Here is an 18,033-nt window from a genome sequence, read left to right on the forward strand (position 1 = left end):
GTGGTTATGGGATTTCATAAAATCCCCTCCACTATGCTGTAACATCTGGACGCTGCAGCTGTACGTAGCATCCAATCCACAGGCAATACGTCACGTGGAAACATACCATTACAGTCCAGTTACAGGTGCAACATCAACCTCATGTCACCACTGTCTAAGGCCATCATGGAGGAGGGCTGTAAGAAAGAGAAGAATAGGATTTAGGTCTGTAAATAAAATATAACTTTTATTTCAATATATAAAATACATAATTAAGTAAAAGACTCACATACACCCAAATTCTGGGAATATGGCATATTGGATCACTGCTGAATATCAGTTAGTGTGTGTATATATATATATATATATATATATATATATATATATTGTACTACTGGAGTCCTGGATCCACTTCCAAAATGTAATAATTTATAACTCTAAATAGATCACTAGCCGGTTTACTCTCCATTGTGCACATACACATAGGAAAACTACTAAATATATTATGGGTCTATTAATGACCTTTAAAGAAATGTCTTTGATCATAGAACGAAAGCCAATTTGCATATTAAAGATCAAGTCCATGCTGATTAGGAATGGGAATTGGGTGGAGCTTTGAAAGTACCTTGAAAGAAGTAAAGAAATTGGTGATACTCCAATATAACAATAGCAAAAGGGATTTTTCCCCTTCTTCTCCAACACATTAATGTTAAACACACATGTTGCCCAGGATTTTGAAACCTTGATTCAACCAGAATAATATCAAGAGGCCAGTCATATAGTTTAAGCTAACAGAGTAGAATTGATTAGTGATGAGCGAGCATGCTAGGAAGTGCTCGCGAAGCTTGGCGAGCACCGAGCATTTCCGGGGTTGCTCGGCTCTTTAGAGCGCCAATCAGCATGCAGGGATTGTCTGCCACACGCTGTAATGCCGCAACCATGTCGGTTGTGGTATTACAGTGATTGGCTGGCCGCACAGCGCCATCAGGTCTATATCAGAACTGGCGCCACCCTGCTCGTCCCAGTCATGTCCGGAATCAGACAGTGTAGGGAGAGTTGCTGCTGAGATAGGGAGAGAATTGCAATTGCATTAGTTAGTGTAGGTATACCATATTGAATACACAAATCCATGTAAACCAACAGTCCTTCTAAGGACTAATTACGGTGTATATAGATACGAGTGGTAGGTAGGCAGGCATTGTATGTGGCATACTTCATTGCATAAATCAAGAGGGTCCATTCCAGTTCTGTCTGCTGCTGCCTATTGCAAATATTTATATACATAGCCCCAGGTACAGGGCCGGCGTCAGCACCTGGCGCACCCGGGCAAGTGCCAGGGCCCTGGCGAGACGGGGGGCCCACTCGGCACCTGAGTAAGGTTTTTTTAAAAAAAATTTTTTATAAGTCTGAGGTCGGCCCTCCACAAGACATCATACTCACCTCCACCAGCGGTGCCTGCAGCTTCAATGGTCTCCGGCGCCGGTATCTTTTTCCTGTGTGAGCGTGCGATCACGTGGTACCGCTCATTAAGGTAATGAATATGGATGTCACTCCAATCCCATAGGCGTGGTGCCCATGTGACCGCACGCTCTCACAGGAAGAAGATACCGGCGCCTGGCTGGACATACATGCAGGGAACGCGCCAGGACTCAGGTGGGCAGCTTGCCCAGCCAGCATGCAGCCATGCATACAAAGGGGGGCGAGGATGAGAATGATCCCTGTGGGAGAATGAGCCAGGGGTGGGGGAGAATGAGCTGGGTTGAGAATGAGCGGTGGCAGGGGGGTAATGAGCCCGGCCCCCGGGGGAGATGAAAATGAGTGGGGGGGGGAGATGACTGAGAATTATATTTGGATGGCGAGGTGGACGTCTCCGTCAGTATTTGGCATGGGTTGGCTCGCTGTGCATCTTTCTTAGCGGCATTTTCTCTTCTGGCTGCAGTGGGGAAGGCTTTGCAGTAACACAGGGCATCATATATGGAGCATCATATATGGGGACCATCATACACTGGAGCATCATATATGGGGCTCATCATACACTGGAGCAACATATATGAGGCCCATTATACATTGTATGGAGAAATATATGGGTAAATAGAAAAATGAGCCAGCTCACCAGTAACCGCCACAGGTGCCCGGAACTCCCGTGCAGACAGAACGTGGATAATCATGTAGAAAGAGATGAATTGGTTCCAGCTCCTTAAAATAACTTCTTTATTTCTTCACATTAAAAATTCACATAAGGTGGCATGCTCTCCTGTGGAAATAGCGAGTCAACAGAGGCAACGCGTTTCGATCTGGAAGATCTTTTTCAAGCCATACCGGTATTCATGCATAGCCCTCTTATATAGATAGAAATCACCAATGACTATATATGCTGAGGTCACATGACATATTCAAAAGGTCCATGTAAAAACATTTGCATATAAACAAATACACATATGATAAAATAATGCCTATAAAATGGTATTGGGTATGAGGACATGATTACATGTTCTATACCCTGCACCTGAAAGGATGCTGTGCTGTGAGCACGATGTAGAATGAAATGTTTTGAGGCAGCAGAAGCGCTGCGTTCCTGGCTGGCCGTGTTTGTGATGTCATATAGATGTTCCCTTATTCGTATTTTAAGCTTCCTGGAAGTGCACCCCACATAAGAGCGCTTACATATACTGCAGTCAGCCTTGTAAACCACATTTGTGGTATTGCAGTTTATATATTGTTTGATTTTGAAGAACAGGCTTATATGCAGTATTAAAGTTTTTTGTTATATCCGCATATTTGCAAGTCTTGCAATTGTTCGTCCCACATTTAAAAAAAACCCAGAACAATTTAACCAGGTTTTTTTTAAATTTTTTCTGCTGTCTGATGAAAACATACTGGGTGCTCTGCCTGAGACCACATTAATACCTTCATTTAGAATTTCAGCAAGCTTTTCATCTTCAATATTTATTCACAATTTTTTTTAATATTGGAAAACTGTGGGCTGTATTGGAAACAAATATATGGTTTTTTTTAATCATTTGTTCCTTCTGTTTTCTCTCATTATACGGAGAAACTAAATCTTTACAATCTTTTTTAGACCAATTTGCGGAGTCCGGTCAATCATCCAATATGGATATCTCCGATTAGAAAGTTTTTGTGAAACGTAGGAAAATTCCCCCATCACATCTGCATGCACACTGCAGTTTGACCTGACTCGGGTAAATTCTCCCACTGGGATAGCTTTCATGGTATGTTTACTATGGCTGCTTTTTGCATGCGTGATGCATTTTGGTAGAAATAATATGCTTGTCAGTACCAACTAAATCCAAATCTAAAAATGATGTTATGAAAATCATGTTTGTATGTAAATGTGATGTTATAATAATTATTAGAATTGATGTACTCAATGAAGTTTGGTATGGCAGATACATCTCCACCCCATATGATCAGGGTATCATCGATGTATCTGCCATACCAAATAATATATTCCATAAATGGGTTAGATGTAGAAAAAACAAATTCCAGCTCCCAAAAAGACATGACAAGATTGGCGAGGGAAGGTGAGAATTTAGCCCCCATCGCCACTCCGGTTTTCTGAAGAAAAAAATTCTCATCAAATGAAAAAAAATTGTGTGACAATAAAAAAAACTTGTGACTTGTAATATATAATTATTCAAGTCCATAGAATAATTACTGTAGTGAGTCAAGTGAAACTGCAGTGCCCGAATTGCCAGATCATGGGGGATACAGGTGTACGGTGACACCACAGCCAAGAATATTCAGATTTTACTAGTAAATGTGCCCAGAACTTGTTTTGAATCGCGGGAGTCCTTTGAACAAGGGGTTGCAACAATGAGTCAACCCATTGACATAAATGTTCATTGGCTGATCCGATCCCGGATACAATGGGTCTCATGGGAGGAATACCCTGGGTTTTATGAATTTTAGGGACCCCATTTATAATGGGAAGAACTGGATTGTCAGCTTGTAAATATTCCACTTGTTTTTGTGTTAGTATCCCTAAACTTTTTCCCTTATTTATAATTTCATCACTTTTCTTTTTAAATTCATAAAGCGGATTATTTTTTAGTTTTTCATAAACAATACGACAATCCAGTTCTTCCCATTATAAATGGGGTCCCTAACATTCATTCACGACCCTGTGGACTGAGTGATCATAGACACAAACTGTGACACAGTGTCCCATGAGGTTGGTGTAGTCAAGGACCTATTACATGCTGTTATAATAGGGCAGGACTTTGCATTGTTTCGGTACTTGTGGGGGAAAGTGAAGTTGCCTGGTTGTCTGGACGACAGCCAGGTCATTCTTAAAGAAATTTCGTTCTTGGCCGCAGCTGACAGGTTTCCCTTTTATGTGCTTGTTGGCGATGAGTATGAAGCAGCATCCCCGGAGGCCAACATCCCTAATCTGGAGGTGTCCAAGAGAAACTTTGGAACCGGCCAACTCAGGGACTTAACTCTAAAAGGGACATTTGATAATGTGACTGTACTTGATGGTGTTGCTGAAGAACCGGGGGCCGACACCCGATATCACCAAGCAGAGGGGTGAGGAAATGGAGCAGTTACTGGTACCAGGGCCATACAGATGTATGGTATTAGACATGGCCCATACTCATGTGTTAGGTTGTTAACTGGGGGTAGAAAAACAAAACAGGATTGAATCCTCCAGAAGTTCTACTAGCCCATTTGACACAGAGAAATCATGAACTATTGTAGGTCCTGTCCCACCTGCCAGCTGACCTCCCTGATGCCTCACTTCCTAGCCCCTTAGTGCCATTGCCCATCATTGAGGCCCCATTTGATTGCATAGCCATGGATCTAGTGGGACCCCTGGTCAAGTCCGCCAGAGGGCATCAGTATATCCTGTTGGTCCTGGATTAAGCTACACAGTATCCGAAGACTGGACCACTACAAAACTCCTCCTCTAAGTGTATAGCTCAGGAGTTGGTCAATATCTTTTCCAGAATGGGGTTGCCTGAAGACCAAGGGACTTCATTAATTTCAAAGGTGATGAGAGAGTTCTGCAAAACCCTGCAAACCACACAACTCAGCACCTCAGTCTACCATCCACAGTCGGACGGTTTGGTGGAAAGGTTTAATCCCTTCATGACCGGAGCTTTTTTCATTTTTGCGTTTTCAGTTTTTGCTCCCCATAAGCCATAACTTTTTTATTTTTCCATCAATATGAACATATGATGGCTTGTTTTTGCAGGATGTTAAACTTTTGAACGACACCATTAGTTTTAACATATCTTGTGCTGGAAAATGGGAAAAAAATTCAAAGTGGGGTGAAATTGCAAAAAAAGTGCAATCCCACACTTTTTTTCACCATATTCACTAAATACTAAAACTGACCAGCCATTATGATTCGCCAGGTCATTACAAGTTCATAGACACCAAACATGTCTAGGTTCTTTTTTATCTAAGTGGTGAAAAAAATTCAAAAAATTGCATCATATTCCAATACCCGTAGCGTCTCCATTTTTCGTGATCTCGGGTTGGGTGAGGGTTTATTTTTTGCGTGCTGAGCTGGCGTTTTTAATTATACTATTTTGGTGCAGATACGATCTTTTGATCGCCCGTTATTGCATTTTAAAGCAATGTGGCGGCGACCAAAAAAACATAATTCTGGTGTTTTGACTTTTTTTCTCTCAACGCCGTTAAGCGATCAGGTTAATACATTTTTTATTGATATAATCGGGCAATTCTGAATGCGGCGATACCAAATATGTATATGTTTCATTTTTTTATGAATGGGGCGAAAGGGGGGTGATTTGAGCTTTTAATTTTTTTTTTTTTTTTATATATTTTTAAAGACTTTTTTTAACTCTTGGCATGCTTTGATAGTCTCCATGAGAGACTAGAATCTGCCATAACCCGATTGGCTCTGCTACATAGAGGCAATGAGCAGATCGCCGCTATGTAGCAGAATTGCTGACTTGCTATGAGCGCTGACCGCTGGGTGGTGCTCATAGCAATCCGGCACTGACAACCATAGAGGTCTCGAGGAGACCTCTGGTTGTCATTCCAACTCACCGGTGACCCGCGTTCACGTGACGTGGGTCACCGGTGGGCGGATTTCCGGCCTGATGGCCGGAAGTGCGAGTTAAATGCAGCTTTCAAACTTTGACAGCAGCATTTAATGGGTTAATAGCTGCGGGTGGATCGCAATTCTACTCGCGGCTGTACCAGGCACAGATCAGCTGTTCAAAACAAGGGAAAGATGTTGGCTCACCGCCGGAGTCAACATCAAAGGGAGGAAGTCTGACATAAGCGTAAATTTGTGTACGATGTTGGAAAGGGGTTAATAAAACCTTGAAGGTCATGTTAAAGAAGGTTATAGAGAAGGATGGCTGAGACTAGGACTGTCTACTGCTGTAACTTTTTTTTCTCCATCATAAAAGTCCCACAAATTCCTACTGGTTTCTCCCCAATTGAACTGTTGTATGGCTGATACCACCGTCAACTCCTGGATGTAGCGAAGGAGACCTGGGAAGCGGTAGCAAAGGACACCTGGGAAGTGGTGTCTACACCCTACAGAAGTTGAACACATGGCCCAGATGCAAGAGAGAATTGCCAAGGTGATGCCCATTATGAATGAATACCTCCTCAAAGCACAAGAGGCACAGTCAAGGGTGTACAATAGATCAGCCAGGGTGAGACACTTCAACCCTTGAGATTGGGGTTCTAGTGCTGGTACCTATGGTGGAGATCAAATTTCTTGCCAATTGGCAGGGCCTTTGAATTAGTTGAAAAGTTTGGCAACATCAACTATAAAGTTCACCATCCAGATAGATGGATGGTCTACCAGGTATCAACTTGATTAAGCCTTGCCAAGATAGGGAGTCTGTGGAAGATCCGATTTGGTGGCGAAGTTTGAAGCCAACGTGAAGAAGGTCAAGGCCACAGAGTCACTATCATGTGCCTAAAAGCAGCAATGCTGAGAGTTGCTACAGTGAACAGAGACCTGTTCTCTGTATTACCAGGTTGTACACAGGTCATAGAACATGTGGTTCTCATGGAACAACGTGTTTGGGTGAACTTGAAGCCGTATTGGATCTACAAAGGTGATCTTGAAAGAGATGAGAGGATACTTAGCCTGGGAGTCAATAAAGAGTCTAATAGTAGCTGGTCAAATTAGTGCTGAAACCAGATGGAGAATGGTGGTTTTACAATGGCTATAGGAATCTGAATGAGGTCTCTAAAAGTTCGATAAGATTCCAATGTCCTGTGTCGATGAACTGATTGAAAGGTTAGGGCTGGCCTGGTACATTACCACCTTGGACTTCACAAAAGATATTGGCTAATTCCCATGTACAACGCCAAGGAGAAGATGGCCTTCTCAAATCCAGATGTTTTCAGTTTACAAGGATGTCATTTGAGTTACAAGGAGCTCAGGCCACCTTCCAGAGAGCCATGGACCGGATCCTAACTCCCCACAAGATTTACGCATCTTGATCTTTAGCCAGGATTGGGGAGGTCATCTGGGCAAAGTCCAGGCGATGCTTGATATTCTATGAAAGCCAGGGAAACTACATGGCATTGCTGATGCTCTGTCAAGGGTCCACTGTTTGATGGTGGAAGGGATATATCCCCCGGGGGTAGATAAGATGGCCGCTGAACAGGTTCTCTAAGGGAGATGTGTATAATCTAGGTAGGTAGCCTCGGTGACGTAAGCTCGGGAAAGCAGGCTCTGGCAAATATAGTGTTGAGAGAGTTAATAGGGCGTATCAGGGTCTTGTTTATGAGCAGTCATTACCATAGTCCTTAATAATAAGCTTTAAACAGTTCCAAACAAGTAAATCAACATAATCTATTATGGATAATTACCATAAAGACCAGAAGTGACTGATACCTATCTTTATTAAATAACAATGAATGATAAAAACAATTAAAAAGACAGAACAACAGAGCCTCCAATAAAGGTGGGGAAGGAGCAGCAATTAGTGGTGTACTGAAAGTAGGTGATGGGGAGAAAAGATTGGGAAAATGGGGTAGTTGATGAAATTATGTCAGGAACACTGCTGACACCATAGTTTGGTAATTATTAGCCCCAAGGAGTACAAGTAATGCTGAGAAAGTGTTTATATGACACAGGCTGCCACGAGAAGTGGTGAGTTCTCCTTCAATGGAAGTCTTCAAACAGAGGCTAGGATGATTTAGCGCAGTGGTCCCCAACCTTTTTTGCACCAGGGACCGGCTTGAACCAAGACCATTCATCCATGGCCCGGCAGGGCTGGGATGGAGGTGTGACAGGGGCGGGGCTTTGGTCATAAGGGGGCGGGGCTATGTACGCGGTTGTAGTTTAGCAGTGCATACTTATCATTTAATTATAACATTTTTAATGTGACTCAACTCACCATAGGTTTTGAATGAGTGGGAGCACCTGGCTTGTTTCTCTGTTTCAGTGGGAGCACCGGCTACTTCTACTGATGACCGTCACTGCTAATGATGATTGGAACCTACAAGGAAATGGAGCATTGAGCACTTAAGAAAAATTGTACTGGAGTACTGTACATGCTGATTATTTTCTAATCATCAGAAAATGTATGTGTGGTCCCCCCCGTCCTGTCCAGCTCTGTGTGGCTCCCCCTGTTGTATGCATGGCTCCCCTGTCCCATCCTGTATACATGGCTCTGCTCCCACTCTCCCATCCTGTATACATGGCTCCCCTGTCCCATCCTGTATACATGGCTCTGCTCCCACTCTCCCATCCTGTATACATGGCTCCCCTGTCCCATCCTGTATACATGGCTCTGCTCCCACTCTCCTGGCCTCCCTTGTATATATGGCTCCGCTCCCACTCTCCCGGCCTCCCTTGTATATATGGCTCCGCTCCCACTCTCCCGGCCTCTCTTGTATATATGGCTCCGCTCCCACTCTCCCGGCCTCCCTTGTATATATGGCTCCGCTCCCACTCTCCCGGCCTCCCTTGTATATATGGCTCCGCTCCCAGTCTCCGGGCCTCCCTTGTATATACGGCTCCGCTCCCAGTCTCCCGACCTCCCTTGTATATATGGCTCCGCTCCCACTCTCCCGGCCTCCCTTGTATATATGGCTCCACTCGGCTCCCCCATCCTCCCCCATCATACTTACCCTCACATCGCTGACCTTCCTTCCCGTCGCTGAACTTCCCTCCCTGCATCTCGCGGCGCTTTAGCTCCTGTGCGGAGCGGTCACGTGCTACCGCTCATTAAGGTCCATGAATATGGACGCCACGTCTATGGGAGAGGAGTGGCGTCCATATTCATGACCTTAAATGAGCGGTACACTTGACCGCTCAGCGCTGGATGAAGCCGCCGCGGGATGAAGGGTGAGTATCAGCTGCTGCACCGCCGCCGGCTCCCCTTCTGTCTGCGGACCGGCAAGGGCACTGCAACGGCCCGGTGCTGGGCCGCGGACCGGTGGTTGGGGACCCCTGATTTAGGGAATCCTGCTTTGAGCAGGGGGTTGGACCAGATGGACCAGGAGGTCCCTTCCAACTTTACGATTCTATGATTCAGTGTAGTTGATAGAGAGAGTGGTATCAGCACTTTCCTGGGGGCGGTCAGAGCTTTGCTCATAAAAGAACTAAATGAAACAATCCCGTTAAAAAGAGATTCCCTTTGTATACCTGAAAGTCTCATAAGTCACACATTCATGGTCACTAAGTTCAAAGGCATATTATGAGTATGGGCAAGTACCTGTAGGAGAGCAGAGCCAAGATCAGTGTGACTGCGGGGCTGCTGTATTCCCCTCACACCCAACGAGCGCTGTTTCGCAAAATGCTTCTTCCAGGAGCATGGCAGGTCTAGGGTGCAGCGCATATTAAGTACCTTTGTGCCGATGACTCTGCCCATCAGAGTTCATTTCCAGGACTTGTCAATTGCGCATGCAGTCGGGATTCCACCCCCCTGTGGCAAATGGGATTTCTGGAATAGCGCTCGGTGAACTGCACTGCAGTCAACTGTGTGAGCACTTCTGGAGGTCAGAGAGGAGACTGGACTCGGCGCATGCGCTAGATGTCAGGAAAGTCTGACTGTATCAGAGGGAGGAGTCAGGAGGTGGTACGTGTGATGCGTGGCTGCATCACCAATGAAATTGGGAGGAGGAATAAGGAACTTTGGAAAAAGGATCTCAATGCATAGTTGAATGAGGTAGGATGTGCAGATGTAGTGATCCAGTCCAGAGTGTGTCTGTCCCTTTAAGTAATACTGAATTGTGAGTAGCTTCTGTACACTACTTGTCAAGAACACCGCACTGAACTTGCTCACTGAACCAGTGCGCGTGTCCTGAGTAAAGTGAACTGTCCTCAAAGATACCTGTGGAGCGGGTTGCAGCCGAGTAGATGTGTACTTCAGTGCAGCAGGACCTGACACATGTGACTGCTAGGGGCGTGGCCTAAACTCCACAGAGCTAGGAGCTGCAAGAGAACTCCTAGCAGGGTAACTGTGAGACAAAGTTACCAAAGGGCATAGACAGGGAGGATAGTCAGGACGTAGCCAATGAGTCATACACGGAGATAGCTGAAAGGTACAAGAGCGGCGAGCACAGAGTAGTCAGATCACAGGCAATGAGTCATACACAGAGAGGGTAGCGCAGTACAGAATCAACAAGCAAACTCACAACGGGAAACAGAACCGGGTCAGAACCATATAAACAAGCTATAGCAACAAACAGGCACAGGCACACGGGGGTCACCACACTCGGCCAAAGGCAAAAGTATAACTGACAGGGATTGGAGCTTCCCAGGGGTTTAAGAAGCTCTCCCAGAACCAAAAAGAGGCCACAATAATTAACCCCAGGTGTGCAGGTCAAAACGTGCACTGAGCTCCAGACATTAACCCCTGACGTGCAGCTCAAAAACCAGCACTGGGATAATGACAGTACCCCCCTCTCAACGGGGGGCCTCTGGACCCCCAGGCTTCCCCGGGTACTTGGCATGGAAAGCCCGAACCAGGTGATCTGCATGTACAGAGCGAGCAGGGACCCATGAGCGCTCCTCTGATCCATATCCCTTCCAGTGGACCAGGTACTGCAAAGAGCGGCGCACCCACCGAGAGTCCACAATATGTCCGACCTCATACTCCAATTTACCCTCCACCAGCACTGGAGGAACAACAGGCTCGGAGTCCTATTTGACAGATCCTACGGATTTCAACAGAGATTTATGGAACACATTGGATATTTTTAAGGAGGCGGGGAGACGCAACCTATATGCCACTGGGTGAACTATCTGCATAATCTCGTACGGACCAATGAACTTTGGTCTCAACTTAGCTGATGGTATCTTTAAGTTGATGTTACATGTGGAAAGCCAAACCATCTCTCCCACCTGAAACATATCTCCCGAGGCTCTCTTTTTGTCAGAAAAATATTTGTACCAACCCTGGGCCTGAGAGATATTACGCTGGACTTCAGCCCAGAGGTTTTTTAACCGTTGAATGGACCCCTCTACCCCTGGACAACCGGAATCCACACGTGAAAACTCCCCAAAATGCGGATTAAACCCATAGTTAATCAGGAATGGGGACATGTTGGTGGACTGACTCACCCGGTTGTTAAAAGCGAATTCTGCCAACGGTAACGCATCACACCAATCCTCCTGTCTGGTGGAGGTCAGACATGAGAATTTGTTCCAGGGATTGATTGGTGCGTTCTGCCTGACCATTACTCTCCGGGTGATATGCCGACGAGAAGGAGAGTGAGATGCCCAATTTCTTACAGAACGCCCTCCAAAATTTGGCCACAAACTGCCCCCTGGTAACTTTGTCTCGCAGTTACCCTGCTAAGAGTTATCTTGCAGCTCCTAGCTCTGTGGAGTTTCGGCCATGCCCCTAGCAGTCACGTGCTTCAGGTCCTCATCTACTCATCTACTTGGCTGCTGCCCACTCCACAGGTATCTTTGAGCACTGTTCCCTTTACTCAGGACATGCGCACTGGTTCAGTGAGCAAGTTCAGTGCGGTGTTCCTGACATTATAACTGGCCTACAATTTTTTTTTTCCTTCTCTCCTCACTTCTGCAGCATGGACCCAATGTGTGCTTTATCTGAGCAGGTGAAATGCTTGTCACTGCAGAAGCTTAGTTTGGAACACCAAGCTCTGGCCCAGTCCCAACGGCGGGTTGAGGACCTAGTTCAGGGGGTACTTTCCGCAGGCTTCCAGCAGGTGGGGAATAGAGATGTCATTTTAGTCCCACCCAAATCCCCGGTTAAATTGCCAGATACATTTTCTGGTAACAAAGATGATTTCAGAGCATTTAAGGAGGGCTGTAAGCTCCTTTTCTCTTTGAGACCCCGCTCCTCTGGGGATGAGAAACAGAGGGTGGGGGTGGTTATGTCCCTGCTTAGGGGGTCGCTTTCCTCTTCTGCCCCTGAGAGAATGTCTGTGAATGCGTTTTTTTGAAGCCTTAGGGCTCATTTATGATGAGCCTGATAGAGTGCGTTTGGCTGAGGAGAAGGTGATGAGTGTCTGTCAGGGGGAGCAATCGGCCGAGTGGTTCTGTACTGAATTCAGACATTGGGCAGCCAAGATCTCTTGGAGTGATGCCGCCCTTCGGGGGCTGTTCCGTAGATGCCTGTGTGAACGTCTGAAGGATGCCTTGGCACTCCATCCTCCGCCTGACTCCCTGGAGGATGCCATGACCGAAGCAGTTCGCATGGATCGCAGACTGCGGGCTAGAGGCGTTATGCAACTGGAAACACCATTATTCTTCAGTGGAGATGAGACCGGGACTCTTCCTGTGGCTATGGAGGTGAGTGCTGTCACCTGTGAGGAAAAGGAAAGAAGACGCCGCCGGGAGAAGCAGTTGTGCTTCTATTGTGGGGAATCTGGACGCTGGAAGAAGGACTGCCCCTCCTGTCAGTCATCCTCCAAGATGGTGGGAAATGACTAGGTCTGGGTAGTAGTCGAGGAGGCTACCCAGACCTTCAGGTACAATTTTCCTCACGTGCAAAAATGGTGCTGCAGGTGGAACTGGAACTTGGTAATGATCTGGTTCAGACTACTGCTTTTGTTGACTGTGGTTCTGCTGTGATCCTGATTGATACCAAAATTATGACTCTTAATAAGATAGGGACAATCAGGCTTCAGGATCCTGTTAAACTTGTGGCAATTGACTCGTCCCCTCTTACCCAGGACGGTATCTGTTGCAGGTCTGAACTTTTTTCTCTAAAAGTGGGTACCACTCATGTGGAAAAACTAAGTTGTCTTGTGCTAGATAACTTGCCTGCAGGACTGGTACAGGGGATGCCTTGGCTTCAACGCCATAATCTTACCATTGATTGGGTTACAGGGGAAATCACTCAATGGGGATGCAATAATAAATGTGGTAACCTAGGACATCTTGTTATCGCTGTTAAATCCATGTCTGTGTCGTCTGTCGGTCTGGAAGGTATTCCGGAGTACCTGAAGGATTTCGAAGACGTTTTTTCTGAAAGTGAGGCTGAGGCCCTGCCACCACATAGACCCTACGATTGTGCCATTGACTTAGTACCCGGAGCCAAGTTACCTAAGGCTCAATTGTTCAATTTGTCTGGGCCTGAGCGCCAAGCCATAAAGGAGTACATAGCTGAGAGCCTCCGCAAAGGGCATATCAGGCCTTCTGTGTCACCTGTGGCAGCAGGGTTCTTCTTTGTGAAGAAAAAAGATGGTGGTTTGCGGCCGTGCCTCGACTTTCGGGAACTGAACAAGATAACGGTTAGGAACTCTTACCTGCTTCCCCTCATCCCAGATATATGTAACCAGTTAGCTGGGGCCCAATGGTTCTCCAAGTTAGATCTGCGGGGGGCCTACAATCTGATAAGGGTTCGGGAAGGGGACGAGTGGAAAACGGCATTCCTCACATCAGAAGGACTCCTTGAGAACCTGGTAATGCCGTTTGGGTTAACTAATGCACCCGCTATTTTCCAAAATGTCATCAATGTTGTGTTTTCTGATCTGATAGGCCGTTTTGTTATTGTTTATTTGGATGACATTTTGGTGTATTCCCCGGACAGTCAATCTCACTTGCAACATCTTAAGACAGTTCTCCAGAGACTCAGGGAGAACCAATTGTTCGCTAAATTGGAAAAATATTCGTTTTTTGTACAGGAGCTGTCTTTTTTGGGGTTGATTGTGTCCTGTGAGGGGTTTCGTATGGATCCTAAGAAGATGCTGGCGATCGCTGACTGGGTTCAGCCTCGAGATCTCAAGGGGCTCCAGCGCTTCTTAGGGTTTGCGAACTATTACTGGAGATTCATTAAAGGTTTCTCACAAGTGGTTAAACCACTCACGGATCTTACCCAGAAGGGCGCTGATGTAAAAATTGGTCTGTACTCGCTAAGGTACACTGCGAAAAGGCACTCGTCGGGTGTGAGGGGAATACGGCAGCCCCACAGCCTCACCGATCTTGGCACCACTCTCCTACAGGTACGTACCCATACTCCTAATACGTGTGACTATGTACGTAAGCGATTAAGAAATGTTTCATGTCTGCCCCGGTGTTGGTACAACCTGACCCGTCCAAACCATTCATTGTGGAGGTGGATGCTTCTGAAGTGGGGGTGGGGGCTGTGCTGTCCCAGGGTCCGGCCACCCTTACCAATCTCAAACCCTGTGCCTTCTTCTCCAAGAAGTTCTCTTCAGCTGAGAAAAACTATGATGTAGGCAATAGGGAACTTCTTGCGGTCAAGCTGGCGTTTGAGGAATGGAGGCACTTTTTTGGAAGGGGCGGCTCACCCTATCACGGTTGTCACGGATCACAATAATTTGGCATACCTTGAATCTGCTAAGAGGCTTACTCCTAGACAAGCCCGTTGATCACTTTTTTTTCACGATTTCAGTTCTCCATTACTTTTTGACCGGGGTCCAAAAATGTTAAAGCGGATGCCCTGTCCAGAAGTTTTGATCCAGTGTCTCCCCCTGAGCCGCCTTCCTCCATTCTTTCCCCAGGGGTGGTAGTGGCGGGGGACTCAACTGAGTTGGAACAAGAGATTCTAAGGGCTCAGGCCCTAGCTCCGGCAACCAGGCCAGGGGATAAACTATTTGTTCCAGATTCATTGCGGCCTAGACTTCTGCAGGAGATTCATGAGTCTAGGCTGAGTGCTCATCCAGGTATCACGGCCACTAGAGAGGCAGTAGCCAGGGGTTTTTGGTGGCCTTTATTAAGGTCCGAAGTCATGCATTTGTTTCTGCTTGTGGCATGTGTGCCCGTTCCAAAAGCTTGCATAACCGACCGGCTGGGGAACTCATATCTTTACCGGTTCCTGATAGGCCATGGACTCATCTTTCCATGGATTTCATTACCGGCCTTCCACCTTCCAGGGGCAATACCATGATCTGGGTGGTGGTGGATAGGTTTTCTAAACAGGCCCATTTCATTCCCTTGGCAGCATAACCATCAGCGGAAACATTGTAAAGGTTGTTTGTGCAGCATGTGGTCCGATTGCATGGGGTACCCCTGAATGTTGTGTCTGACAGAGGTGTGCAGTTTGTGGCCAAATTTTGGAGGGAGTTCTGTATGAAACTGGGCCTCTCACTCTCCTTTTCATCGGCATATCACCCGGAGAGTAATGGTCAGACAGAACGCACCAATCAATCCCTGGAACAAATTCTCAGGTGTCTGACCTCCGCCAGACAGGAGGATTGGTGTGATGCATCACCGTTGCCAGAATTCGCTTTTAACAACCGGGTGGGTCAGTCCACCAACATGTCCCCATTCCTGATTAACTATGGGTTTAATCCGCATTTTGGGGAGTTTTCTCGGGTGGATTCCGGTTGTCCGGGGCAGAGGGGTCCGTTCAACGGTTAAAAAACCTCTGGGCTGAAGTCCGGCGGAATATCTCTCGGGCCCAGGGGAGATACAAATATTTTGCTGACAAAAAGAGAGCCTCGGGAGACATGTTTCTAGGTGAGAGAGAAGGTTTGGCTCTCCACACGTAACATCAATTTAAAGGTACCATCAGCTAAGTTGGGACCAAAGTTCATTGGTCCGTACGAGATTATGGAGATAGTCAACCCAGTGGCATATAGGTTGCGCCTCCCCTCCTCCTTAAAAATATCCAATGTGTTCCATAAATCTCTGTTGAAACCCGCAGGATCTGTCATAGAGAACTCGGAGTCTGTTGTTCCTCCAGTGCTGGTGGAGGGTCAATTGGAGTATGAGGTCAGACATATTGTAGACTCTCGGTGGGTGCGCCGCTCTTTACAGTACCTGGTCCACTGGAAGGGATATGGACCAGAGGAGCGCTCATGGGTCCCTGCTCGCTCGGTACATGCAGATCGCCTGGTTCGGGCTTTCCATGCCAAGTACCCGGGGAAGCCTGGGTGTCCAGAGGCCCCCTGTTGAGAGGGGGGTACTGTCATGATCCCAGTGCAGGTTTTTGAGCTGCACATCAGGGGTTAATATCTGGAGCTCAGTGCAGGTTTTGACCTGCACACCTGGGGTTAATGATTGTGGCCTCTTTCTGGTTCTGGGAGAGCTTCTTAAACCCCTGGGAAGCTCCAATCCCTGCCAGTTATACTTTTGCCTTTGGCCTAGTGTGCTGACCCCTGTGTGCCTGTTTGTTGCTATAGCTTGTTTATATGGTTCTGACCTGGTTCTGTTCCCCGTTGTGAGTTTTCCTGTTGATTCTGTACTGCGTCATTATCTCTGTGTATGACTCATTGCCTGTGACCTGGCTACTCTCTGCTCGCCCCTCTTGTACCTTGCAGCTATCTCTGTGCGTGACTCATTGGCTACGTCTTGACTATTCTCCCTGTCTATGCCCCCTGGTAACTTTGTCTCGCAGTTACCCTGCTAGGAGTTATCTTGCCGCTCCTAGCTCTGTGGAGTTTAGGCCACGCCCCTAGCAGTTACGTGCTTCAGGTCCTGCGGCTGTGAAGTACGCATCTACTCGGCTGCTGCCCGCTCCACAGGTATCTTTGAGCACTATTCGCTTTACTCAGGACACGCGCACTGGCTCAGTGAGCAAGTTCAGTGCGGTGTTCCTGACAGTTCCCTACAATATTTGTGAGCTGTAATTCTCCATTTCTAGTCACCTTCATTTTAGATGCAATGCATTTCTCATTTGCTGTGTTCTGTTGCCATCTAATGGTGAAAGTGTACAATGACTGAATTATTGTTTTGTATTGGCCAGCTCCTAGTCACATGGTCAATAGGAGGAGCTGTTTTCCAGGCAAATCTAGAATGTTCTGGAGTATGAGGGATGCCTTCAGGGAGAGCAGAACACACTTGGAGGAGGTTTTTACTTCAAGATCTCCTGCAGGCCTAAAAGCCTGAGTTCCCTCTAACCTGTACAGAAATCATTCTATTGCTGACAGGATTCACCACATGTAAAGTATTTCTGACTGGATTCACTACAGTTTCTACATTCACCTATAAGTACTTGTGAAAATGCCGTGACACACTGTGGAGATAACCCCGACTACAGGTCTGCAACCTCTAATTGCTGCGTCTACCTTCCTCTGTAAAATACCAAAAGACACTGTCCAGTGCTCATAAAGCTCCAGACCCCAATCACATCTCAGCATCTAAGTGTGAACTGTAATTACCCATGAGAGACTGTTCCTTATTTGTTCCAAGATATATTTCCCGTTCCTGCTGAAGTAAAAGCAACTGTTATCCCCGAGACCGGTGTGTGTCATAATTCCTTCGGCTGCGGACACCGTGTGGGGGTGGACAGCAGGGAACGTTCGGCCTGGTCATTAAACAGATACCTAAAATAAAATAAGAGTGCTGGGGGACTGACGGAAAGGGAAAGGAAAATGGGGACAAGGAGGGGAGGACATGAGTCTCTTGTTAGAGGCTTTCAAGGGTGATTGTTGGGATATGCCAATGACTGGGACTTTCAGTAGACATCATCCCAGAAGTCCTGAGAAAGGTGAAGGGGACAGGGAAGAAAGATGAGGGGAAGGGGGAGTGGGGGAACAAGGGGGGGGCAATGAACAAGAAGTGTGAGAAGTGTTAAGAATATATACTGCAGAGGGCATCACCTAGGTACAAAGGCAGAAAAGGATATACGTGTGATTTATGGACAGTGGGCGTATACGTGCATGTATTCTGTGTATACTACAGGGAGCGAGTCTGGTTGG

The sequence above is a fragment of the Dendrobates tinctorius genome, unplaced genomic scaffold, assembly GCF_039654945.1.
Source record: "Dendrobates tinctorius isolate UK_male_01 unplaced genomic scaffold, ASM3965494v1 ptg000178l, whole genome shotgun sequence".
Classification (NCBI taxonomy): domain Eukaryota; kingdom Metazoa; phylum Chordata; class Amphibia; order Anura; family Dendrobatidae; genus Dendrobates; species Dendrobates tinctorius.